This window comes from Syngnathus floridae, chromosome 10, assembly GCF_059516105.1.
Source record: "Syngnathus floridae isolate MCC-2025c chromosome 10, RoL_Sflo_1.0, whole genome shotgun sequence".
Classification (NCBI taxonomy): domain Eukaryota; kingdom Metazoa; phylum Chordata; class Actinopteri; order Syngnathiformes; family Syngnathidae; genus Syngnathus; species Syngnathus floridae.
In genome coordinates, this window is record NC_142422.1 from 6,460,617 (window position 1) to 6,486,289 (window position 25,673).

The 25,673-nt window shown below is 39.0% G+C and overlaps 1 long non-coding RNA gene across 4 annotated transcripts in view; it reads right to left on the bottom strand.

Moving 5' to 3' along the window:
- LOC148392145 (uncharacterized) overlaps nucleotides 1–25,673 on the bottom strand; it is a 247,396-nt gene that overhangs the window by 83,423 nt on the left and 138,300 nt on the right. For all 4 annotated transcript variants that reach the window (XR_015860896.1, XR_015860897.1, XR_015860898.1 and 1 more), the window contains exon 5: nucleotides 22,785–22,905. This is a non-coding gene — a long non-coding RNA (uncharacterized LOC148392145). The remainder of the gene's footprint in view (nucleotides 1–22,784; nucleotides 22,906–25,673) is intronic.

Below are 25,673 nucleotides of genomic sequence, written 5' to 3' on the forward strand. Positions count from 1 at the left end.
ATCAGTTCTGTCCAACCAAGCCTCGCATCAGAGGAAAGTAGGAGTAAGACCTCTCACTGTTGAGCACTCCATAAGGTAACTGGGATCTTTCTCCCCCCTGCTGCCTTTCAAGACAGACTTCATTTTTCAACTTGGTTGTCAAAAAAAAAAAAACTCGCAACGACTGACACAATTTTCAGCTGATTGCAATTTTGTTAGCACTGATGTCCTGTATGACACATTTTTATAATTCTGAAAATAATATTTTCACTATGAGTAAATCTTACTCTACACTTGCTAGTTGACAAACAGATGTTTGTGCATACATCAGATTAATATGTAAATTACAGTTGGCCAAAAATAGCATTTGTGTGGCGTTAAAGATGAGAAATTTAAGGGACCAATTGATACAAGTGTTCTGGCATATGATATATAAACCACTTTCCATTCATATATCTAATAAAATACAATGTAAGTCCACTTTTATCATTTTTTACTTGTATTAATTCAGGTCAAATTGTATTTAGCACTGTATGAAAGCAATTAAAAAAAATGACTCAAGTTCCACATAGCATATATCATACCTTGTTTGCAAACAGCTATCATGCTTTTACACAGCAAGAGTGAAATTATATTTGTGAATTGCTGAACCTCAAGTGGGATTGATTTTATCTTGTCTATAGCTAATGTTACAGTAATTGACACAATGTTATGCTCTATTTTTGTTTGACAGTTTTAAGTCAGCGAATTATGCTTTTTCATAAAAATCTAAGCTGTAACATCCAGTTTCCTAATGATTTACAATGAAACAAATTCATTCTCCTATGAGAAACAACTTTGTTCAAAAGTGGGTTGAAAAAGAAAGAACTGGGTTGGCCGTAGGTAAAATTAATAAGTGATCTTAAATTCTGGGCCAGCCACTCTCCTCACCGTTGGATGCATTATGCCGTGGGTCGATGTGGAACTATGTCCCATCCAGGTATCAACCCCTTTCCCTGTCTCAAGCCATATGTTTCCCCTCTTTCTGTCAGTAAAATCACATTTGCAACAACCACTGCTGGTTGTTTACACAAGTTTAAGCTCCTCTGATACATTCCCGCTCGTGTTTGCATGCTTTTTAGCCCCATAGATAATACATGAGCATGCTTGCTTTTTTTAACGAAGGGGAGATGCTGCCATATGCATGGAAGAATAAACGAAGACCCAAACTGACAGCACCATCTGCCAAACACAGTTGCCGTCAAGAGAATGGCCCCCGCTCAACATTTTGCCCAGCTCTCAGGAGGATGCCACATTGTCATCAGTGCTAATACTAAATATTAATAATTTGTTGACCCCAAAGTGTTTAGAAATCACTGATGCAGACACACATTGCCCTTCTGAATGGCATATGCTGATGTCAGCAGGTGAGCACCGCTGGACTGCACTGCTAAGTGTACATGGATCTGTGTGTGTGTGCGTGGGTCTGTGAGTGTGTGTGTGTGATGTTTTCCAGGCCAGAGAGATGAAGACAACTTCCATGAAGACTTTTATAAATATTACATCGTTCCACATACCCACAGACTGTAGCTCTGTGTCGATATCCCTACTACCAATAAGCATACTACATACGTACTTGCATACACACTGGTAACCTGCAAGTGAACCATTTACTGAAGCTAGTTAAGTAATTCCCACATCTAAAGAAATTAAATGTCTGGGGAAAAAAAAATTCTACAACACATAGAGCCATTTCTGATTAAATTTTGCCTTTGGCCTGTGTTATTAGTAGTAGAATTATTATTATTATGTCTAAATACTTTTGTGATTTTTTAGAGAAAATTATGTACATTTAAATTGTTTTTGCAAAGTTACTATATTAGACTTCCAACTTCCAATATGCTTAAGAGAGTAATTTTAATAATCATCGCACACCTTTTACTGTTAGCTGCACGTGATGGAATTTGTTTAAAATGTAATGTTCATGTTGAATAAAGTTGTGTTGTGTGTGTGTGTGTGTGTGTGTGTGTGTGTGTGTGTGTGTGTGTGTGTGTGTGTGTGTTGTATCGAGTCTGTGATATGACAGTGCCATATTTTGGAAATTGTTCTTGATGGATTTCTGAGACATGACATGCAGTGCCTCTCCAGACACCGGCTGCATTTCACCTTGGCATCTGCCATGTTCGCTTCTGTTTTCCTCCCATACATCTTTATTAGTCTAGGACTGATGTGGACACTGCGGGATGTCACTTGATGAGAGGCACCATGTCAGTGAGACTGATTTATTCTCAGCATTTGCTGTGCGGCCGTGCCAAGTGACCCAGTCCAACCTGCTGCCTGCACCGTCCCCTCACACACACACACACATACACACACATTTGCCAGCATCATGACGAGCTCTGCTTACACTCAGAATAGGAGCCATCCAATCAAGGTGCAGTAACTTCATATGCAAAACATCCCCTAAGTCATTTCACAGATACCTCCCGTCGCTCCAATTTCACCCAAGATCCAAGTTGATGATGAAATGAGGGATTTCACATGCACATGTCTGCAAAACACAATTTTGTGCTGACATTCTCACGATGAGTATAGCAACACCAACAACCAGATACTTATGATTTATCTCGTACTACTTGCACCACAAGTTGTTTCATACGAACAGCAAGTTCCGAATGTTTGACAGAACTCCGTGGATAGCGAGCGAGGCTATCGTCTCACAGCGAGTATGGAAGCATTTGAACTTAGATCATGTTACACAAATCTATTTGAGGAAGTGCTATTCTAATTTATCAACAGTTTAAAAAAAGCTAACAGAAAACATGGCCAAGACATTAATGCACGTTATTTTTAATTCAATTCATATTTTTATCGTTGGAAATATAAAGCACATTTTAAAAATAGTACACCTTTAGTTTTATAGCAGAAGTTTAATTAATTGAGAAATGGAAATGCTATATGTAATGTAGTGTACCTAATGTACCTCTTTGATCTCAACTATTATCGTATTTTCCGGACTATAAGTTGCTCCGGAGTACAAGTCGCACCAACCATAAAGTGTATAATAAAGATGACATATATAAATTGCATTGGATTATAAATCGCATTTTTGGGGGAAATTCATTTGATAAAATCCAACACCAAGAACAGCCATGTCATCTTGAAAGGCAATTTGAAATAAAAATAAAATAGAGTCAACAACAGGCTGAATAATTGTACGGTACGCTACTGTTACATGACACAAACAGCGAACTGAGAACGTGCCTGATGTAACATGTTAAGAGTTATTCAGATAACTATAGCATAAATAACACGCTAACAAGTTTACCAAACCATTCATGTCACTCCAAATACAAAATCCAATGCAATCTTCATCGTCGGTGTCACTTTTAAACAACTCTGCAGCGCTTCCTCTTCTACGTGGCTTACGTCAGACTCGTCAGACTAGCGTGCCCTCATGTGGTTTAGTGTTGAAATAATATAATAATGTGTTAATAATTTCACACGAAAGTCGCTCCTGAGTACAAGTCGCGCAACCCCGGCCAAACCATGAAAAAAAAACTGTGACTTATAGTCCAGAAAATACAGTATGTTTTGTGCATTTCCTGTATATTTTAACTAGAGTGCCATTAAAGCATGTGAGAGTTGAAGAGATTGGCAGACTACTGTGCATTTGACTGCCCCAGCTCAATTACACTGCTAACATAAGTCACCCCATTGATTTCAGCAAGTCACAGTACTGAAATGCAATTTGTTGGCATCCAGCAGTGGCAGATACAAAAGCATGGGCGGGTGTCAGCTTTTAATTGTAAATGTCTTGCAGAATGGGTGTTGTTTTAATATCCTGTATAGATTTTTATGTAATACACTTACTTGTGCAAGTCTGCCCCGAGCAAGAATCAATTCAGCCCAAAGGATGCCGTCCTTCCCCACCCCCTTTTGTTAAAAGCCAATCTTGTTTTAATGATGCATGAAGAAATATTCAAGCATTGACATTTCACTGTCAGGTTTCTTTAGAAAAATCAATTAAGATAATACAGCTTTGACCCAGTTATCCAGTTAATGCTTATTAGGGATGTAATATGATTTACTGTCAGCATTTATAATTCTTTGCATCTCATCCCATTAGCCCTGTGACTGTTTCATAGAGCGGCATACTACAGTCGCTTCTAGGAAACTGGAGTTGCTGATAAAATGGAGTGGAAAGGAGTAATGACATTGATTGGGATTGGTGGGCAGGTTAAATGCAAACCCCTGAGGCAGTCACTCTCGCGTTCCCTGTCTCGCTTTAGCTTTTACCTTTTCTTTTTTTGACTAACAGTTACATGATGGAGAACAGAACATTGCCCAGAAGCAAAATTACACATTGGTCAACATTACAAGCCTAAAACAAGGACATTTATTGTCATTTATCTGAGTTAACACGAATGTACATGTTGCACTCTTTGACTCTGCACATTGCATACAATGCAAGATCCATCAATGCTCTTTACATAAACCACATTGTACAACTCTTGAGCTGACTTCAAAAAGAATAGTGCAGTTCCAAGAAGAATGTATGGAAGATCACAGATGACTACAATTCAAAAAAATGTTTCACCTTTTTACACATTGGTCATTATTGTCCTTTTATCTAAAGCACCTGCATTCAAATTGGCATATTGGAGAGAGACAAGCCAGGCTATTGAGTCACTGACTCTGTACTCCCTTCAGTGTTCTGGCATTTCGAAGCTGACAACGGTGAAACTAAAGCTAATCCCTGCATAGGATGGAATTTATTTCAACAGAAGTGCAGTTACTGTATATCACATTCAAATTAATCCAATGTTCAGAGTGGTTGACAGGTTTCTCTCAATATACCTGTCTATATGAACATACAGTACTGTTTAAGTGGGTAGCAAGTTACCTTAATAAGTTTTATAATTTCAACTTTCTGCATGAATGGCATGGTCTCTCGGCTCCTTAGTAGGCTATCTTGCTTTCTAACCTTTGAAAAATGAATTAAAATTTTTAAAAATATAACTTTCTTATTAATATCAGGTGAGCGGGGAGACCCGCTAAACAGAAACATGTCTGTTCACAAAACAGTAGGTTTAGTGAAACTGAATGTGAACAGTTGAGAATGTGGCGCTAATTGTGGTTCAATAAAACAAAACAGCAGTAACAAAGTGACTAAAACATGCCTCTTGTTTTTATTTAAGCTACACGCTCAATTACAATTCTTACAACTAAGTCAGACAACTCATTTTTTTTGTTTACCTGTGCAAACAAATTTGGATAAACACTAGGTACTTTAAAGTAGCTCCTTTTTCACTGCTGCCGTCTTTTTTTTTTTGCTCCTGCTTGTATATTCCAAACAAACCCTCATCTCTCCCGCTCCTAACTAAATCCAATGACACAAAGGCATCATCTGCCTGTGTATACAGAACAGCAGCAGCCACTTTGGATCCTGAATCTCAATGGGCTCATAGTGCTTCCGACGTCCATCTGTTCTGAGCCAGCCTGTGAGTCCTAAGCAGAATATTTTGATCCCCATTTTTTTTTTTTTTTTGCAAACCTATCTGGATTTGCCTGCCCCCTAAGAGTCATTATTCTGAGTTTGCCCTGGAGTATAAAGTCTACATTCATTATGAGTGTGGGCGGCAACCTTTGTAATCCCCAAAGCACAGATGTATACAGACAACATATTGCAATTTGGTAGCATAAAAGACTTGAGCCCGCTGTTCATTGTTGGTTCATATATCACAAGTATGTGTTTTTATTTACAGCAGAGCAAGTAGATCGCTTGCCAGACACTTGTGGTTTGACATTCACTCATGTTAAGCCTACACTTCTTTTTCAACATCACAATTTGGCCTGCTAGCCTATTTTTTAAGCTCAAGAAACCTTTAAATAAGGTTCAATACTTAGCTTGATCATCATTTCTGTGTGTGTGTTTCATATTTACCTTCCTAATAAATTTATGTTGGGTAATATTTTTGCCTTGGGTGTTTATCTTTCTTCGAATATTGTTAAAAATGACTGTTAGTACCAATAGGTAACACATAATGATTTCACGTAAAAAAAATGTTGATGTACTAAAAAAAAAAAAAATAATCTGTTGATATCGTCACATTTTACCTGTTCAGTGACACGGCAGTAACGTTAGCATTGGTCATTAGTGGCAGGCACATCCGCAGAATGTCGGATACAGTGGCTGGTACACTTAGCCTATTTGGTTACCTGTTTGACAGGCTTGTTCAGGACACCAGAAACAGCTGTCCTGGCCTGTGTGAGCTGAAATAATTAGGCCTGTCATTTCTGTGCTCTGATTTCCCCTTCAGCCTGCTCAACAAAATGCTAATATTTTGCTTTCATTGTCACATTCACCTTGACACGGATATTGCCTCGGTGCATAACTGGATGAGATGACTCGAAATTTGCATTGTTCGTTCTAATAAATTTGCTTCCTCTGTACCTCGTGGCAGGACCCATCAGATAAGTCTCCCAGAGTGTCATCAATCATGGCCCAGGCTGACAGACGACTTTTGCCTTCATTTGTTACACCGAGGAACATGCTTAATTATTTGTACTGTAATTAGTTGGGAAAATGTCAGGAAATGTCAACTCTCTGTTCGCTGTGGAAGGGCTCCGCTTGAAAGCCACAATGACTGAAGTGTCATTAATGCCACGTAACAAGACGAGGATCAGCTGCAGGAGCAGCGAGAGAGAGAGGTAGGGGGGAGGTGGCTTCTTAGAATGTAATCATGGGGTGAGTTAGAGGGAGACACAAATCAGCCCTGCTCGCTTGCATGATAGGCATCTTATTAGCCAACACGTCAGCCAGCTGCATGTTTCAACCACATCTTGTTCCCCATTGCTGTTCTCACACTGGCACCAAAAAAAAGGCAGCAAGTGGGGAAAAGAAATGAAGTCAAGTAAACAATTCCGGCTTTCCCGCTTGCTGTCAAACCGAGCATATTTTGCAATGGTATATTGCCTGTCAAAAGCAGGCGTTATGCCAAACACAAAAACAATGAAGGGTAGAGCCATCCTTCCAAATGTAGCACTTTTACAATGCAATTAATAGCAAGTCAAACTGCACCCACAGAGATGGTATCACTAAGCAGGGTTACTCTCGCCAACACTGTAAAAGCTTCACTCTTTTTACCTCATGCCAAGATCATAATTATATCACAATTATTTCCTTTAATTAATCCTTAATAAATAACCTTCATAGTATTTCATGTTAATTATTTTATGCAGATGGAGGCATTTACGAAATGCTTATTTCTTTCGCTTTTAGCCACAATTGCTTTACCACTCTGGACTGAACATTCAAGCAGGTATCCAAAAGGACAAGGTAATTTACACTTGTTTGAAAGGGGAGAAGGAGACAAAGAAAAATTGCAATCCCGTAAGGGACACCTTTTGTTTTGGATGAAAATATTTAGCATTATGGGGTCCCTAGGGTGCTTCAATGGCCATTCGTCTTTTCAAGGCCTCGCAGTGGGAGCATGGCAGAACAAGGCTCAGCCCGCTACCTTGCCCACCGACTGGCACTGATGGTCATCCAAGAGGCTCCTTAATTAGCCTGCAATCTGGCAAGGACCTGTGTTCCTGAGATGTGGCAGCCCTGTTTAAATATGATGCCAGATGCAATCCCACCTTCAGCATGTCATCTTATTGTCCTAGAGAGCCATGGGGAGAGAGCACAACATCCCACAACGCAGCATGTGTTATGGGATGTTGGGCTTATTGTTTTGGGTTTATTCTTTTTCCTCGTTACTGTTTCACTTTGTGCCCTTCACGGAGTGCTCTATTTTGTGCCCTCAAAAATCCAGCTGTGAGGCAGATCTCACACAGAAAACCTGATGTGACCTTGACCCAGTGAAGTGATATGATTTGTGTAAAAGAAACCTATTGCACTGTAGCGCTGCACATGCAGACTAGGGATGGGAATGTGACTCAATTCTGTAGAGACAAAATATACCAATAATAAATTCCTCAATCCTTCTCTAAATGCCTAAGAATCTGAATAATCTATATTGGCCAAACCACAAGTACATTTTAACTGGGAGCCGGTATCACTTTAGTACTACAGCAGCAACAACTATACATACAAATTTGTATTCAGGACATGCATATAAATGTAGAAAGTACAGCGTATAATTTTGAAATAAAACAAATGAAATAGTGCTCTGCAAAGTGACAATGCTACAATGATGGCCTGCCTACACCTAAACGCCAGCGACTCTGACCCTCTTGTCGATATGCACTCATTGGCATCATTGATGAGGCCAATGACTGCGGTGTCAACTACAAACATCGGCCGTTTGACAGCTGGATGCGATGAGGTGCAGTCGATCATGTTGTGAGGAAAGAAGAGCGGTGAGAGTACATGATTGCTGATTGTGCGTGTGAATGAAGAGCTTTCCCCCAGTGTTACCTGTTGTGTCCTGCCTGTCAGGAAGCTGTTAATCCACTGGCAAGTACCAAGAGAAACACTGAGCTGGAGGAACTTGGAAGCAAAGACTTCACTCCAGAAGGTTTTGAAAAGGGACCCATTGAGGTGGTCCAAGATGTTGTTGTTTGGGGTTACTTGTGTTTGGCGATGTGTCCACTGCGTGTGCCACACACACAGATCTGCACAACTACAGCATTCGACATGCATAAATCAACAGCTCGTTGATGAAGTGCTGCTTCCATAATTGAAATACGCTGTCTTTGTGGGAGCTTGTGTGCAACATAACCTCTTGATTCATGTTTGTGCTGTTATGCCTGAACATGAGGATATGGCAGCATTTACACAGGCGCCATCTATGAAAATAAGAATTAAAATTAACACGGAATTTTAATATAATGACGATAAAGTAAAGCTATATATTTTTTTTTTCAGATTTTGTGACGCTCTCTGAAGTATGACCAGTATTCCCTAATAGATGAGCCGGCTCTTGGTCCATTTGTAAAACCCATCCACATTCCTACTTTCCTGCAGGCAAATAACATAAGGATAAAAAATCCCAAACTCGGGCAACATATTCAGAAAACATTAAACCTAACTCAGTTTGACCTCTTTTTATACAGCCATAGTGTAGTACTTGATAGTGGACTAATCTGCGATTCAATATGTTGAGCAAGAGCTGGTATTATCTAAAATGGTGTAAACATGTCCCAGAGCCTTAAAGATTCCCTTCTTATAATAGTTTTACTTCACAACATATAAATACTGGATATGCTGTAATACTAACGGCCGCCTCTGTTCAGCTTGTTTTCTCATGTGCTTCCTCGAGGATTTACGCCGTCACCGAACACAAATTTGAGTTGCTATGCTCAAGCAACGCCTGATAATCTCAGAGGACTAAAGACTTTTTATAGGCTAGTCAGTAAGGCTCCTTTCATGCCATGGATTTATTTTTCCTAAATCCACTGATGCATCACGGGTGTCCGCTGACACTAAAAAGTCACAAGTATATCTTTTCCATACAAATAAGTAATTTAGTTTGGGTGTGGGTGAGGATACGCTTGAAGATATGAGCATGACTAGACTGTAACAACAGGGGTGTGCCCTAACAGCTATGTACAGTCAAAAATGTTCCAGAAAAACTATTATTGTGTTTGAAATGGACCAAATCAGCTATGCGATTGTTGTGCTAATTAACCACACTACATGTTTAATTTTTTGGAAGAATTTAAAGTTGTTTTCATGTATTGAAATTGTTTGTAAGGTGTGTTACATTCTTAATCTTAATTCAACATTTTACATTATTTACAAAGGATGATAAAAAAAGAATAACAATGCAGGAGGCTTTGAGTATGAATTTAAATAACATGAACTCATTTACATTTAAGCCACGCTTTAAAATTTCGAAGTCTTTATTCAGTAATAAAGGATGCACATTTCAACTATGAGGTAACAAACAGAATTGCCTGTCTTTCTGTCGCCTGTTTTTATAATCACACCTTTAAGCAATTGTAGACCCCCCCTCCATATTCATTAAAGACAGACTTGTAATTTGCTAAAGGGAATCGTGTGTTCTCAACTTCATTGAAATGGCTTGATGGCACTGTATTAAAGTGGGCATCTGTGTTCTCACGGTATTAATCTCTTCAAGCACATTCCAGCTGCTGTGATGTGTGAGGGGGAGATAAGTCTTAAACAGTCTAAAGCTAAGCAAACCAGACAACTCTATTATTGGCTTCATAATTGCTTAATTAAACTTTTGTCACTAATCATTATGAGGGCAATAGAGCTGTTATACAGGCTTTCTGTCTAGCAAGCGGGCGGAAAAAAAAATCAATAAACGGTGTTGGGGAGCTGATCTACCCCCCTCCCGCCCCATGTCTCTCTTTCACTCCCCCTGCCTCTGTCATTCTTTTTGTCCTCCGCAAATGAAATTCTTAGCTGCCGGTTAGTGATCTGTAGGTCTGGAGCTCGACTGATATGAGCTCCCATCACCATTTGAATTGAGGGGTATTCAGTAGCACATGAATATGAACAAATGACAAACATAAATCTCTTGCATGAAGTACACCTTCTATCCCTTTATTATGGAACAATTGACCCATCTAAAATGAATTCTAATGCCAGGAAAGCATTTAGATTTAAATTACACCACGGGTCCCCTGGACCTGAGAAATGACGGCATAAAAAAGATTAATATGCTAATTATTTTTCTCCCCCTCCTTATTCCGCTTTTTGACATTTGCGTAGGTTTATTGTGAGCCTTGTAAATAAGATGACTGTTTTGTCAAGGAGGTGCCTTTTTGTAGTATGCTTTAGATCACAAACACGCATCTAGCCGTGGCATTATCTTTATCCGACATCTTATTAATAGCTTATTACAATCTTCTTCCTCTTCTTGAAGTGCATCTACAAACATACGCCTTTGCACGCGTTGAATATTTATTTCTCCCTACTGTCCCCTACTATGTGCATCCAATGTAGACAAAAACAATGCAGATTGTTGGTTTCTCCCCCGTCTCTCAGGACATATTTAATGTCCTCCCAGAGTAGTTAGAAGCACCCTTAAATGGGCCAATACAGGAGCCACTGTTTGTTCCAAGGTTCTGCCAAATGATCACAGTTGAAATTATGTTGCGTTTGACATCCTTTAATTAGCCTGGCTTTGAAAATCCAACTTTTCTCTTTGAATTCGTTGCCATAGGCAGCCAACTGGCAAGAGCGCAATAGGGGCAAAAGCCTCATTTCATAATTTGTAGGCACTTTAAAGTTGGCTAAGCCTGCATGGCAAATTGAAAAGTGTCCAAAATGTACGAAGGGGGAAAGGCTTTGTGTTACCATGAGAATACTTGTCCCCTATCTTGAAATCTGTGAAAGTATTTTGTATGCTGGGAAACTATTAGATTTCCGTTTATATGTGACATGGTATGCATTGAACAACGGTACAATTTTTGCTCATAGCAGTGATCAAATTTTACTCTAAAAGTTGCAAGTAAACATTGTGAAGGATATGTCACCCGATCTTCGCGATATTGAGTTCATCATCCCCGCAGCACTGATTTTTAAATATTTATTTGATTGACTTTTTAGTGAGTCTCTTTGGAAGCCTTGTGTTCAGGCATCTGTCAAACATTTTTAAACTGGGAAATGACGCTAACGCAGAATTCCCTCAACGTTGCATTCTTTCAAACGGCCATCTTATTTTACTACATAACATCTCTACACATTCTTGACCTAACTATCTTTAGGTTTTAAAATTTTATTCACATAAATTCATTACACCTATCTATTGCCAATAATGAGGTAGTTATGCTGTGGTCAATCAAATGAGCACAAAAGACATTACTACAGCAATTATGATGACAGTGCTACGCAAAGTACACACTGGATTCATCTTTAATTCTATTATGTGAGATTGACTCGGACAAAAACAATCAATGTTAGTCACAAGGCACGGACAAGGATGAAATATGTCAAGTAATAAAATGCAGCATTTCAAATATTCCAAAATGACTACCTATGGAACATGAAAAAATAAAAACGCAAAAGCCATCATGAGAATTATTAATTATAATAAGCTGGAGGGGGGAAAAGAAAAACTAAATATCATTTAACAAATTAACTTTCTTCAAGCAGTGAATAGGATTTGTTTCTGCAGCTCAGCTGCGAGTGAGACACTGTGTTAATGAATTACTTTCGAAAGCATCTGAAGAGAGACTTAATTACAGAGCCTGCAGTTCTTGCATTATTATGCCATATATCCCCAGCTGAATACAATTCAGCAGCTAGATAAACAAATTTCATGGCAGCCTTTATGGTCCTACTTTGTGGCCAACCATTGATACCAGTGTTAATTCGCAGAGCTACATGAAGCATGGCAGGCATGAAAATGTGGCATTGAAAACGAAATTCGTCATTTTCATCTCATTAACATGATTGGGGGGGGGGGGAGTGAAATGCGAATACAAACTTACTTGCCTCAACAGTATATTAACTGATGGAGTGAACAAAGCACGGTGATGAGCCATTCATTGCACATGTTGACTGATTTAAATTGGATCTATGTGTGTACAGTGTTTGTATTGTAAAAGTGTATCTACTGATTTTGAGTGTGAGTGTGTTTGTGGTTTTCTATGCTGAGATGCCATCACCAAGACATCCAATGTTTAAAATTTTACTCTCAGGGACATTTGCTGTTGTGGATGTTTAAACTGTTCATGACTAGGTTTGTAAAACAACTCGGAATGTTACATTTTTGAAACAATTTAAATATACGTTTATTAATGATACTTGAGGACACACGTAGCAGAAATCCTGTAACTACTAATTTGTTTCACCTCTCATCCTTCAACATCCTTTTAAGACTACTGTAGTTCTGTACTTCACAAAGTTAAACATGTAATCATAAGCTCAAAAGTTAGTCTTTTAAAATAATTATACAATGTGTGTGAAAACTGAAAGGTGTGTATAATTTGTGGACATTTATAGGTGTCTATATTTGCTATTTTCTGCATTTGTGATTACAGTAGAAAAACAGTCGGGGGCTTGGTAATTGTTGTTGCAAGTAGTCGGCCAATCGGTGATATGTGCACACCATATGCATTTCCAGATATTAAGCTGGAGTGACCCTTGTAGCAGGGATGGATAGGGTCCTGCTACCCATGACCCCAACAACGATATCCAGAATAGAAATCGGTGGATGGGTGATGTGGTGCAATGTGACTCCACAACAAATTACAACTAGTTTACCAAAAAAATGTAAATTGAATACGCATTTTGCACTGCCAATCAAAACTGACTATTAGTATGATTAAAGGTAGAACGAACGTGCCATACAACTCACTTAATCATGATTGATACTATACAAGATATATATTTTTTAATCCCAACCTTTATTCTCATACAGTAAATCATATTGCTTCTGTCCACGATCATCAACCAGGCAGACTTATACGGCTATTCTTTGTAACCACACATTCCTCGACAACCAATACAAGCCGGCTGTGGTCCCACTGCAACCAGTCTGATCCAAGGCCTGGCCCAGTGTTGAGCTATTAGCGCCAGTGGCAAGCCAGCCACAATGCACGCCGTAGTTGGAGCTCCAGCCCCATTGCAGTGTGGGGTCAGCAACTCAGCCATATTGTTAAGATGATTATTATGCCAGCCTTCTGTCATGGCTGATGTGGCTGGAGCACTTGGCTTGGTCATGACAGTCTGGCTCCTCACTGCCATGAAAGCAGCTTTGCTGTAGGCAGCTCAGAGGCCTTAAAACCCTTATTGTCTATCTTTTCCCCAGCAAGCCATTTTCTCTGCGCACTCCCCTCCACTGAATGATCGCGAGTCAGAGAGATGTGGAATGCGGGAGAGAAAGAAGGGAGAAGGAGCCAAGCACATTTAACTGCTTGGTCCAACGTATCATGATCGACATAGGCTTTCATGGCAGCTACCGCCTGCGTCCCACGGCGTTGTTCAACCCCTTTCTCTCTGGCAGCGCTTGCATTTGAGCAGAATTTTGACACCACTGTGGGGAATTCCGCCGATTAAAGGGGACATATTTTGTACGCTCCCGTCTTGGCGCTTTGATTTTGCTGGGGAAATCACAAACACTTCATCAAGACAAGAAGACAGCTGAGTTCTTGTTTTTCTTGATTTGAACAGTTTAATTAGAGACAGTCAAAGTTGCATGTTGGATCACTCAAGCTTATGTTTGTAAGATGCCGTACTGTAAAATCCAAATAACCGGTCCTTTATTAATATTTAGTTATTTAGTTTTAGAAAAATATAGTGCTACTTTCCTATAAGGAACATTTCTTCTTTAATTATAGAAATTAAAAACATGCGGTTCATTGGTTGTGGTTGAACTCATTCTTTGACTAATTAAAACCAAATCCAAATGGAGATGGTTTACAAATAATCTATCTGCTCATATTGTAGCTACACAGTTACATCTGCATGTATTTTGAAATAGGAAGAAAAATAAAATATAATCAAATTGAAGATATTTTGTTTAAGTGGCTTCTCTTCTTTGTTCTTGCTGAGATTAATTACAACGTGTATTGATACTACCGATTATTGTCTTTGAAAATGTATGTCATATCACTACACTGTATGGGATGCTTATGCTCACTGTATTTTCATTTTACTTGTTCCTGCAACATCCTTTTTTTCAGTCATGTTGTTGGCTTATAAAATCCCACACTGGTTGAAAACGGTCCTATATGCTATGGCCAATAGCTATATGCTCAAAATAGTTTTGATTGTACAAATATTTGCATTGTACTATGTCCATGTACGTGTGTGTGTATCCTAATGCGTGCACTTAAATGCAAGGATTCTGAGAGAGCAATTCATTTAAGGGCCCCTCTTCTCTCTTCAGCTGCTCCCTGCCTTCCCCGTTAATTAGCCAAGTGTGGCTGCTACCTCTCGCTGCTCAGTTTGGGAGCGACACTTGACACAGCAGACATCAGAGAGATTTTTCAGGAGGCTCTCCCGGCGCCCCAACAGCTCTTAATTAACCACTTAGGTATCCCCACTTGTTCCCCCGGCCGGCACTTTCCAAATGGTAAGGAGGTTCTGTGCCATGGATCTAAACACTGGGGGAAGTGTGCTATCAAAAGATCTGGATAAATGAAGGCTTGTGTAAATTATTTTTAATGATTCCCTCCTGGCACATCATTATGTTTGTAGTTACACACAGACACTTCTGAGACAGCTCATCCTCACTAAGGTCATCAGCAGGACCAACAGTAACTAGCTGCTAGTCTGTAAATGGCTTATTAATTAGTGCTGTGGTTTTACATAGCTGTGAGCTCTGATATATAGTGCAAGGATTGTAATTGTGCGGAATTGAAAATGATGATGATGATGACTACGAGGATGATAACCCATCTCCAGGCTATTTATGCAAATTGCCTCCTCATATTAGAAAATCATTACCTATCCAAACAGTGCAACACTCAGCCTGTGTGAATTACAATGATGGATTTTATGATAATTGCGATATCATTTTTGTCCTCTCCCTCTGTCTCTTTTTTCTGTTACGAGTTTGAAAACCATTTGGCCATTGTGAGCGCTATTAATTCCACATTAGTTAAAGCTGAATGGATGAGTTTATTCATTCTTCTCTTCATTTAGATTGTAAATTATCATAATTGTGTATAAAAGATCACATGGTGTTTTTTTGTCTTTGCGTACATAGTCATTGTATTTTTGATTACTTGAGTTATTTGTTTTGATAAATGGCTTTACTTTTATTGACCACTTCTACCGGTTACTGACCTCAAAATTATATATATATATATATTTGTGTGGGTTTGCATGTGTGTGTGTGTGTGTGTGTGTGATCTACTTATTTTGAAGCGGCAATTCATTTTAACAAATTTTCAGCCTTCCTGTCCAGCATTGAGAGACATTGAGAGGGTTGAGTTAATTGCCCGCCAAGCTGGGTTCTATCAAGTGCTTTGTAGTTCAGCATTCAACTGGAAGTCCTCAGAGAGCGAAAAACAACTTTACATTCATGAGGAGAGCAAATACTACACAAGTCCTCCATAACCTTGATGAAATGTGCATTTCACCTTAGGCTATGAAAAGAGAACATAAAAACCCGGAATCATTACATTAAAACAGGTTCGCTCCCTGACAACTTTGAAACATCAGCATGACAGATCAAAAAGGTCTGACTTCACAGTTATTTTATTCATGTTCATCTTTTCACTGAAAGTTTTGGCTTTAACAGACAGTCCAGTCTGTCCGTCTGTCATGGGGTAAACTAAAGAACACAGTTTGTTCAACAAAGTAAAAACATATTTGCCTGCTTTCCTCCCTGGCTCCGTTTCTCGTTTTGCTTCATTCTGTTCAACTACTTCTCTGTCAAAGGCGCTTTGCATGCTGAGAGCATGCAGACTGCAATCAACATCTGTTAATTTCTGTCTATTACCCAGCATTGTCGTAACATACAATCACGATGTTTTGTTTGCACGGCTGAACTGAGACTTATGACCCTAATCCATCATCTGCTTGTCATAGTTTTATGTGTTGTCTGCGCGGCTCCCCACAGTCCAAAGCAAGCATATTACAAAGCTCTGTCTAAGTTATTGGCCAGCTGCTTGAGCTGTGCCCAGCTGAAGAGGTCATTGTGTTTCTCTCCCCACTTCCCTCTCAGAATTTAAAACTGTAGCATAGGCAATGCCAAGCATAATATAAACCTTATGTCCGGAGCAGAAACCGTTTGCAACCGCTGTGTCGGAATACTTTAACAGACCCTGCATCTTCCGCATAAATTCAGAAAATAGCGTGCAACTGCGAACCAAATCAAGGTTATTACGACAGTGATAGTGTCTATATAGATGTGCCATGAAACCTGTTTTTCATTGCCCTTCACACATGCATGCCACAAAGGTCGATTTTAGATTTATAGTTTTTCTCTCCTCAAATTACAACAAAGCATCAGTGACTTGACAACAAATTCAAATTAAATGTTCAGCCTGTCAAGTTGACATGCCATCCATTCCAGTAGATCTTGATTTAAAGCCGTATCAAATATGATAGTCAATGTGAAGTACACTTCACAAAACATAGACATGAGAAATAAAACTAAATAAAAATGTCTCGCACTGATGTAAGAGTCCATTTTGATTCAAACTCATGACTGTGTGAGTACATTATAGTCATCAATGAAGACATGTTGCTGCTATAAACACTGCACCATAGTATGACATACTGCACTTGACTATAAAGTTAAGGCCATTGTAATAGTAACAGGCTTAAAACCTTAGTCCAAGGTGAAAGGGTTTATTTCTGTAGAACATTATCCTCTTGAGTGATATCACTCCTAACTGGAAAGATGTACATTTTCCTAACTCAACTACGTGTTGATAGATACAGGCAGTAATTCTCCTAGTTGAGACACACACAAAAAAATCCCTTTGCTTATTCTGCAGGTAACAGCCTGAAATGGAGCAGACCTTTCCCCCACAGGAAAGGATGCACTCACCCTGCTTTGCCATTTATTTATTTTTACTGTAAAACACATTGACCTCCCCCCAAGCATGTCTCTTTTGACTATTTGGCTACTTCCTTTTATTTAATTTCATGGAGCAAACCCAGAATCTTGTCTGCCTGATCTGATGTGGACTTTCTGGTCCCATTTTATTTTTTTTTTTTGCAGTTTACTTTTTCCTAGTGAACAGATTATTGGATGCCAAGAAATGAATGCCATGCCATCTTTAGAGACAAATGACACATTCTAAGAAAAGTAGTCTCCATGAGAGGTGTCTGTAGCAAAATACGGCATTTACTGCAAAGCAATGTTTTCTGAGAGATTCCAGTGACATCTTTATTGCATTTGTGCCGTGAAGTAAAGAACTTGCCATTCTTTTGTAGGCACTGATGGATTTTCCTATGGACTTCATGCATGCACAGCATTACCCTATGTGATTATATAACAATTATAAAAGGGGGAAAATTATGATTCTTCTAATATTTCTAATTCAATGAATTTAAAGTTACAACTCCTTGTGGAATAATAGTACATAAACGGGTCATGCATTATTGTGGATGTCTTGGCTGGAATTACTCGAAGATGACGGGACAATGTATTCACAGGTTTGTAAAAAATATATATTTTGTTTACATCTGTGTCTCCTTCCCTAGCGAATTTGTAAAATCAATCTGACAGAAAATAAAGCCCAACAACTAATACAGTTAATTGTCTTGGCTTTTCTGGCGAGCCCCTCCTCAACAGCTGGTCATACTGGCTCATGGCATCACTTCAGCCAGCCTTTGAGATAATAACTTTTGCATCTGCCAAAGAAGTGCCTGTGACTGCCCACAAAATTTACAACTCACAAGTGGAAACAGAGAGACTCCGACAGAATTTTCTATGCACGGCTCTTTGAATTTTATTAATGTAATGCAAACACAGTCGCACCAACACATTAAATTGTTGATGTTATGCGAATACACTCTGGAATTGCAGATCCTCATTAACATTATTTGCATGTTAATCTGCATCTTTTTAATTAGTGATATTATTTATGCACATAATTTTCACTCGGTGATGCCAACTTGCAGGCACATTAATTAATCTACAGAGATGCCAAACTGTTTTCCCTCTCTTTTTATTTGTTTACACCGTGTTCTGGATTCAGGGGGAAGTTGAGGGGGGAAAAGAGTAAATAACTAAAAATGAATAAAAGTATAAAAACAAGATTAAATAAAAGTAATTTTTGTTTTCATAATTTATATTGTATATTAACCAAATGTCACATTTGTAATATCATCTCCCCCATTCCTCGTCTCTTCCCTCCAGATCAGTTATTCAGTTACACTACCTTGATGTATTATTAAAATCCATAATGGACTCACGAGGCTTCCGTTGCCTCTCTTCTTCATTTATAGAATATAGTCAGTCTTATTCTAATTTCACTACAACACCGTCATGCATAGGCAATGAGCCCCCAAATCCAACCCCACCACCTTCCCAGCAGCCCCAGCGAGATATGTCCACCTCGATGGACACACACCCACTGAATAAACATAAAATTAAGATGTGATTTCTGGGATGATACACTATGCAAAGCACAGACAATAACACAGATGTTTGTTATGACGACAACTACTTCTACTACGACTACTATGCCAAGTACTACTACTACTACAACTAGTAATAGTAGGCGTAGTGTCTTACTGCTGTATTACATAGTGGTGGTGAACTTTGTCCATTTTAAGACTGTTACAAAGTTACATGCTTAAGGTATCCATTTCATTTGAGTCACATGTTGCAAAGTTTTGGTACCGTCCTCACATTCACCGGACAATGTAAGGGATACCTGTATAACCTAATGATATCCAAAAACATGAACTATGGCGGTTTTGTGATGCACTTCAATGACTATTATTAGGTTTTTACTGTTCTTCATGAGGGAGTGACATTACCTTGCCAAACTGTGATTCTGGGTAGAATGATCATTACAGAATGTGCGAACATTTTTATAGGTCTGTGCAAATAGGAATTGTGTTGGCCATCTTTAATCTGCTAAAAGAAACACATTTTCATTATTGTATCTGGTTATTGCTATCATTTGTGCGCTAACAAAATTTACAATGTACTTTTTTTCTTGTCTTGTGATCCCTTACAAATTTGTGAACCTACATTATAAATGTCTTATGAAATATACTTTACATTTTGTAGGAGCATATCTTATTTTAGCACTACATTTTGTCTAGTTACGGCCTTTCTAAGTTGGAGCAAAATGCTACCAAGCAGCACTACCAATCTTATAGCATTCCAAAGACCTCATTTGGTTTTGTCCTTTGGCAGCTGAAAAGACAATTTGTAATTATTGCAGACAATTATGCGAGGAAGTGATATCTCCAGAGTGGTTTAAGATTTCTGCAGCGAGACTTGTTGCAGTCATTATGGGAGTGAACATCAAGATGTCCCCTTGACCTTAGTGACAGACTGAGGGCTTGCCCTGAACAATATAATCTCCAGGCTCGATTTCCCATGTCAAGGCGGGAGGGGGGTGGTGCCTGAACGGGATTTTAATCCTAAACTAACCATGCTGCACATTGCACATAGTGTTCAGGTGAAAAGTTCTTTCCACCACTCTATTATACTCTGGCAAGTTGGGTTTGTAACCTGAATCACTGAAAAAATAATGTGTGAACCCCCACTACTGTATAGGCATTACATTGTAACAATGTGTTCCTTTCTTCTTCTTGATGCCACCGAGTCCTCTTTGATGCCGCTCTGAAATGACTGAGCACCACAGTCTATTTTTTGCCCATTCAGGCGACTCAATAGCGAGTCTGTCTCGCCTGTTTGTTTTCGGCTAATTGCCTCAAGATCTAATAAGTTGGCGATGATGTATGGTGAGTCACCCATGACCCCTGCCAAAAGAAATATTATAGCACACTAAGAAGGAAGGCGCGGGGACTCTCTTTATCAGTCTAAATATTTCTAGCCTCCAGAATTCCCAGTTTCACATGTTTGGGTCATTCAGTGTCAGAGCAAGGTCATGACAGCCCTGTAATTACAATATCAGGCAAGGCATTTAGGACAAGAAAGGGGAAATGCAAGGCTTGTGTGTCAGACACTGGATCATGGAAGGCTGTTTTACAAAAATGTGAGCTGACATTAGCAATGAGCACGAGTGAAAATGGGAAATGTATGGCGGTCTCTGATCAGTTATAGATTAGTTAAGCAAAACAATGCAACATACTTAATAAAACACTGCCCAATTATTGAGTGAAGGGGTTAAGCAAATTATGGCATCTCCATAACAATAATGGTATGAATACTCCGGCATATGTTGGGACGCAAGTTGATTTTGATCAAGCGGTCGCCTGGCCAAGGAGTGAATGACGTTGAGAGCCCGAAAACACCCAAGAACCCCAGGATACATCACTGCATGCATCCCAGTGCATCCACGAGATGTGTCTTGCATAGTATACCACTTAGGTTGCTGCAATGACCATGCACGGTTCTCATGCATTTTGATTTCATATCACTGAGGGTAGTTATTTATTTATATATTTTTACTGCTGAAGAATCTGATATGCCACCTCCTGCTCTTATTTTCTGAATGGCAGACACCAGTTTAAGCCAAAAAGCTATTTCACCTGCATTAATACACAATGAATAATTTATAAATCCCAATTATTTGGAATCATTTATGCAAAGAGTGTCACACATGGCATACATAAAGCATTAAGGACGGTTAACCCGCAAAGTAAAAATGGGATTCAGAGAAGAATGGAAGGTCACAGCAGAAAGTCAGGAGTTCTTTTTGTTTTCAGTATCGCTATTGTATCTCACAGACACCAAATATTATTTTATCCTCGTCAAATGTATCTCAGTAAAATTGCTCTTGCATCGTATCGTTTATATATACTACATATATATGTATATATATATTTTTTTTTTCTAATCACAAGCTCAGATCATATGGTCGCAGCTGCTATATTCGATGGAACAATGATTGCACAATGTTCAAGAGGGGCCGAAAAGGAAAACTAGACATTCTTATTATAGTCCAATGAATGTTACGTTTCAGTGGTGGACGAACCGACTACTCGATTTTACTGTGATCTCCTTATCTAAACAAATGCATTATGATTGGGTTAGTGGGAGCGCTTCCCAGGAGACGGACCGTCCCCCTCCCTTGTCACTGACAATCTTCCCCACTAATCCTGTCTTAGAAGGGTCTCTGTTAACAGGGATAAGGCATTGGCCTGGTATCCTAGGCTAGTAAGCTAAAGCTTATGTACAAAATGCTATTCAAGAGGTGCTGCCTGGAGCTATTGGAACCGTGTAGATGTCCTTATTATTCAGCCAGACTAAATTCGGAGGAATTTAGCCGTGGCTAAATCGTGGGGACTGATGTGGACATGTTCACTGATAAGGAATGGGGGCCGATGCTGGAAGTCATATTTGGAATCAAATTGATATGTTATAGAGTGTGCAACATGGTGAGCTGGTCTTTTCTATCACATAGTATTTTCCAATTTAAAAAATGCATAAAATCTCAAGAAAATATTCTGGTGATGTTGAAATCATCTGACAGGTTTTGGTCACCAGTAAACTACAGGGTTGAAAGTTAAATCATCACGAAGGGTACCATTATTGACCTCTGTCTCTTATGGTGAAGAAAAGTGCTTGACGCTAACCCTCAGTCAATTTGCTCCTTCTGGTGTGAACAAAATGCCTCTCAGTTTCACACATTTGGATGGATTAAGCTTTTAACACTTGGTGAAATCCAGCACTTATTCTATAAACACTTGAGAAGTGTATGCGTCAGAGGATCTATATGAAGTGTGACCGAGCTCCAAAAGACCGGAAACAGCAGCACATCTGTTCCCTGGTGTGATAACTTTGACCACCTCTCACGCATTGTGATTCAATAAGAAAGAACAAGCAAACTGTTTGTTTCAAGTTTTTGTAACGGTTCTTGACATGTCCGAACAGAAATTTGTGAAAGATCTGTTAATTAGTATATAATGAAACTAAGGTCTGTAAAATGAGTCTGAGTCTTAGAAGCATATTGACTCTGCATCTAATAAAGTACTCAAAGATATAATATTTTACATTTTTACTGAACTATTGTACCCACAGATCAGCTTAAGAATGCAAATAAATAATAGAGCAGAATTTCTACATTTGCCAATGCCAATGTGTCATATGCATTGGATGTGCAAAGATGTGGTTAAAATCGCAAATGTGTTTGGATTTTGTCACAGTAAACTCTTCCATCAAAGTGAATGCCTTCTAATGGCAGAGGATATAGACCTCCTGGAAAAGCTTCTGTCACAGTGTAGTTTATGCCTTGTGTTTACAAGCTTCAAAAAGGGGTCATTGATATAAAAAGCAAAACACTCAAACCTGCTCAGAGCAAGGCCTTTTCTTTATCTCAACTCCAGCAATCCAGCAGCGCTCGAGGGCTGAAGCCGACAGGAAACTTCACAAGCAAGACACACGGGGTTGAAGAGAGGAAATCTGCATGCTGGAAGAAACAAGATGGACATAAAAGATGGACTAAATTGCAGTGAGGACTTTTCTTGTCAAAGGCTAATGGAAACATTTCCACACAACACAGAGAGGAGACTGCAGTCTCTATTATCACAGGCGAGCAGACGGAGCTGGCAGCCATTCCAGAGAAGCGCTGAGATGTGCACGCTGGCCCAGCTTAGCACCCTCAGCCAGCCCCTCAGGCCTCCACCTGAATTATCTGTGTCAACAGGTTCCAAAATGCCCAGAAGACTCACATCAACAGAAAGACAGAGGGAAATCACACTTACAAACTAACTGTGCTTCTGCTTTCTCCCTTGTACTTTTTGTCTTACACTTGAACCTTCCCATTGTAGTGCCCAAAGTAGTTCTCCAGTGACATCACTTTTCTAATCATCAAGACTATCTTATTATACAATACGATAATCTCAGTGTTGAAAGAAGACAGAAAATTATGGCAAACAAATATAATAGTTGTCAGTAGGTTTTCATATTTTTACAAGACATTTTGTTGATGTCACAGAATGGAGTGGGGCGACCAAATGCAGCTTGGACCAAAGAGTTTATTAAAGGGAAAGGATTAGTGGAGAACAGAATAAGAGGAAGTGGCAAAGACAGACAATAGGGCAACCGATCGGTAGCATAGAGAATGACAGTGTGGGCCAACAGACAGGTAGCATATCAAAGAGACTAGTAAGGCAACTGGTTGGGCAACAGATAGGGCAACCGGGAGGGCAACTGGGAGGGCAACAGACGAACGGACACAGAAGGCTCGGTGTGCAGGGTTCATATAGGGCGGCTAACGAGCTGGGAGCAGGTGTGGAAATGAGATGCTGACAGGACGGGAGTGGCAGGAGGGATGAGCTGTCCAGAGTACTGGTCATGCAGACGCAGGACAGTTGACATTTGAGTCAGCTCACTCATGCCAAATTGCTAAATCTTTTTCAAAAATTTATTTCTGTAGTTAATTCTCAGGAGGAGCTACCATATGCATGCTCATTGACACCTCACTTGCTCCAAAGATTGTGAAAAGGCGAACACTTTGCTCAGACTAAATATGGATTTGTCTGTTTCTGTTAAGTAAACAGGGGGGGTAAATCTCAAGATAAAAACTGATTATGAAGGAAAGGATGGGTTGATCAGAAAGCATCAAGGCATATGCATTGGCTGAAATCTGCAAATACAACAACAAAAAAAGCTGAATATATAGATTGCATTATTTAAAACTTCCAAAGTGGTAAACAACCAAGTTGGAGTGGGCAGACTAAAGAGAGGCCAATCTTATCTGCCAATCTTCCTCTTGAGTCATTCATTTATAATAAGCCTATCTGATAAATGTTTTAATAAACTTACTGCATAATTCATGTGTCAGGCCTACTTTTAATTGATTTACTGCAGAATTGTACCGACGATCAATGTACATATGACCTCAAGCGTTTCCCTAAGGGCCACATTAGAAATGAAATAAAAAAACAACAACTCAGTTTTAAATAAATTGACACAGAAAAATGATTAGATAATTGATTAACTGATTGTTTGAAGATGTGGACGTCAGACTCACACATTTCCATTTCCTTCTGTATTCATATTTTTTTTTAATTATATGAGGCTGGTATACGGTAAGGTACAGGTCAAATGGAGATTTAACGTCATTCATTCATTCATTCATTCATTCATTCATTCATTCATTCATTCATTCATTCATTCATTCATTCATTCAAACTGTGTGGACAATAATCAACCTTTATTACAAGAAATATTTTTGTTCTTTAACAAGCGAGGAGGACGAGCTGCAGCACCTTTTTGTAAAAATGCATATAAGTATTATTCCACCAAAGTCTGCTGGGAGAGGCTCCAACTCACTCATGACCTTATAAAGAGAACAAACAGTATGGGAAATGAAAATAGTGTGTATACTAATCCACTGCTCATTTGAGATTTGTCTGATGACAGCATAATCACTCAAAGGGTTCAACCACAGTCAAACAGTCAATGCACCACCTGTTCAGAATGATTAAGCAATTACATTCTGGAGTCAAGCATGTCCTGGTAACCAGAATATTGCACTATTTCCAAGATGATCAAATGTGATATCACTCACAGAAGCCTTTATCACTATAACATTACAAAGCATCCACACAGGTTAGTTATACCATTAGACAAAAAAAAAAAAAAAGAAGAATTAACAACTACAGTATCATGCAAATATGTAACTTTGGGCATATGAGCAGAATTAGGATGACATCAGAGATGTAAGTGTAGTAAGTGCTATCATCCTATGGCCATGCTGCGATACCATTTTTTGAGCATGATCTTGCCTTGCCATTTCCTAAAAAAAGTCCAGTAGTTCAAGTTCATAAATGTTTGGCACCCATTTCATGTCATTTGTTTTATTTTCCTGAATAATTCTAAGAATATGAATAAATATACAATTTTTTTAGCATTAGAGTGAAAAGATATCCCACAGCATTTGCACAAAATTCTTTCTCATGTTTTACTAAAAGGTTTTACATGCATAACTCTGATCACTTTAGTGAGCATGTCTATCATCTTTATTAATGTGCAGAGTGCGAAAATGGCTTTAGAAACTTATATAGATTTCACATATTATGTATCGTGCATGGTGTGTTTACGTGAAATCCACTCGCCACACTGATGTCATGCCTTCACTAAAGTTTTCCAACAACTTTTTTTAGTGGTAAAATGAGAGCATCATCTTGAGGTTTTAACCAGAAACACACCAGTGCCAAGTAAATTGAGAAT